Source organism: Octopus sinensis, linkage group LG4, assembly GCF_006345805.1.
Source record: "Octopus sinensis linkage group LG4, ASM634580v1, whole genome shotgun sequence".
In the NCBI taxonomy this organism is placed as follows: Eukaryota; Metazoa; Mollusca; class Cephalopoda; order Octopoda; family Octopodidae; genus Octopus; species Octopus sinensis.
Genome location: NC_043000.1, coordinates 40,227,778 through 40,231,047, shown reverse-complemented (window position 1 = coordinate 40,231,047; position 3,270 = coordinate 40,227,778).

Here is a 3,270-nt window from a genome sequence, read left to right as displayed (position 1 = left end):
CACGTCCAGACCTCTCATACGCACTAATACTCTCTCATACACAACACACACCACACACACCCTTATGTTGGAGTAGGTCATTCAACCCTATTATCTCCCCTAATTTCGCTCTCGCGTCTCATGTTTGATCTTTGACTTCTGGCCGAAATCAGATCGCCATGTTGATTCGTTAGTTACTGGCACGCATATTTTTTTCTCTCCTTCTTTCTGTGTTTTTTTTCTCTGTGTATCTTTCTGTTGAAGAGTGTAGGCTCGAAACGTTAAAGACTTGTTTTATTTATATTTCCTGAGCGCCATACTAATACAATTGTTTGTTTGTTTTCCACCTGCCTTCGTCATTTTCATAAAGCTCCATACATATATATATATATATATATATATTATATATATATATATATATATATATATATATATATATATATATATATATATCGTGAAGTATATTTTCCCCTTAAATGGGGCTAACCATGAAGAGTGGATGCTACTGTAGCTTATAGCCCCTGGAAGAACCTCCTCTAGTTGGCTATTGACACGCTTTCTGTGACCTATCAGTATTTGCAAAGGGAAGCCATCCTTCCCATCTCTAACCTGACATGATACACACGGACTCGAGTTTCTGAGTATTGACCCATCATGAGCGTGTGACAATCACCGGTTGTCGATGAAAAGTGGTTCCCGATGCAAATATATATATCATTTTTCCAGTGACGAGCTTTCTATCAATATTGCCTGATGAAACAGCTCTCCTTTCACTTGAGAAGCCAAGTCTTACTTTGGGACGAGATGATAACAACTTAATCATGCTTCAAAATTCGCATAAAACACAAAGTACTTATCCATAGCTACCGGTTTTCTGTATCTGCTTTGGCGTTCGTATCTGACCGTACAATTTTTCCTTCCATACAGTTTCTTTTTTTCTTGTATGTGTGGGTGTGTATGTGTGTGTGTGTGTGTGTCTGTGTCTGTGTGTGTGTGTGTGTGTGTGTATGTGTGTGTGTGTGTGCGCGCGTGTGCGTGTTTGTTATTTTCCTCTTTAAGTATTTCTGTCTTTACACAATTATAAATTTTGATGATGCCGGACTTCTTCACATGTTTCAACAGTGGCACCACGATTACTTTTACATACAACCCCATGCTGTTTTCCACTGCTTCGATACAATACTAGCAGCTGATCAAACCTCTCCCACCTTTCTTCTGGTCAAACACAGCCTATCGGTATCATTCTTATGGTGGAAGGTTCCGTGCACACTCAGTAGTTTTGCTGTCTTCGTATCCATGTTTATCAGTCCTTTCTTTTACCAGTTTATTATTCCGACTCTCTACCGAAGTGATGCTATCGCCCATATATTAACAGCTTGGATTTTATTCCCTCTGGTCAATTTTGAGCACAACATCAACCTTAGTTTTCGGAAATATTCCATCTTCAGTTCTTTCATTTCCTTCTCCATGATTTCATTGAACTCTAGTATTTGTAGCCTTCCTTTTCAATTTGATTAATCAGTTCCCTGCTAAGGACTGTACCTTGCCTCTTTTCAGATACGCAATGCCACACATTTTTAGTCCGAATTCCATTCTAATATCAGTAATAAAATAGTGGATCGTGTTCACCAAGGAGCTCACATGTGCCTCATTCTTGTCATACAGCTCCAAATCATCCATGAATAGGAAGTGGTTGATTGTTTGTGATTTTCCCGTCAGTTGATATTTCAAGCGCATTTTCCTAAACATCAAGGTCAGGGAGATCATAGAGTGAGCAAAAAGCAACGGAGATAAGCTATCGCCTTGGAAAATCCCTCTTCTGATGCCCAGGGTCTCCAAGCTTTGTCTGTAGGATGTCAACTCAGTTTTCCACCCCACCATATTTCTCTTCAGAAAACATGTTACATTCCTTGCAATTTCAAACAAATCTAAGCACTCGATGATCCACGAATGTAGAATCATATAAGCTTTGTGACAACCAATCTAGGCCATTCCCAAATTTGTCCTTCTTCGTTTACAATTTTGCATTATCAATTTGTATATCAATAATTGGTCTTTGGTACCTCTGCATCTCCTCCTACAACCTTTTTGTTCCGTTGCTATCATATCGTTCTCATCAAGAAATTTTTACAGTTCTTCTGCAATTCCTCCTGATAGTAACTTCCACATTAATGGGAAGTAAGCGACTGGCTTCTAATTGTCGGCAGCATTTCCAATTGATGCATCCTTCAGACACAACACTGTTCGTCCTTTTGTCAACCATCCAGGGATTTCTTCTCCATCGATCAATGCATTAAATTGTTCTGCAATAAATTTATGGCACCTACTGAACTTCTTTTATCCAAAATCCTTACACACCATCACGTCCTGCTGCTTTCCAATTGCTTATCTTTTATCTCATATTTCTAATAGTGTCTTCTGTGAAGAGGATAGCCTCCTGCTGGGAATAAAACACTGTTTATTTCAGGCTGAAGAGTCATTCAGCTGCAGTATAATGTTGTTCTTGCTGATTCCATATCTTATCCCCAAACTGTCGACTTTCATATTATCATCACTAACATTATTACTAAGAGAGCAGTGCATGCCATCAAAGTGATACTGGGGTAAAATATACGAAGCCCAGTATACCCATCATGACTACTCGTCTGATAAGGGTACACCGGGCATATGCATCATAACCACATAACCATATGTGCGTGAAATTGTGATCTCACATCAAGATTAACAGCGCATGACCTTGCAGGTAGGAGCCCAGTTAGAATTTTTTTTCGAGTCGAGTAGTCCATCCTGCGCAAAGGGTCCCTGAATAAGGGTTGTTTAAAGATGATGAACAAAACATCCATGTTTCCAGAGGTGAATTATCCAAACCCCAAAGAATTCCTTTCAACACATGACTATGATGCTCCCCCACTACTTCTGCTCGTGATCAGAGATGCACATATCATCATCCACCAAGGGACATGCTCAACTGGTTAAGGTCAAACAACTGACAAACAAATGTGTGTTATTGAACAGAATATTTGCTGTAGCTCATCTTTCATACAAAGACAAAAACATGTACATGATAACATTTCGAATCATGAAAACCACTGCCTGGTACTGCATAAGGGCATTTATTATTATTATTACTATTACTATTATTATTATTATTACTATCATCATCTTTCGATATTGTTGTTGTTGTTGTTATTATTATTATTATTATTATTATTATTATTATTATTATTATTATTATTATTATTATTATTATTATTATTATTATTATTCAGTAGTCTTATTTTTATAACGTGC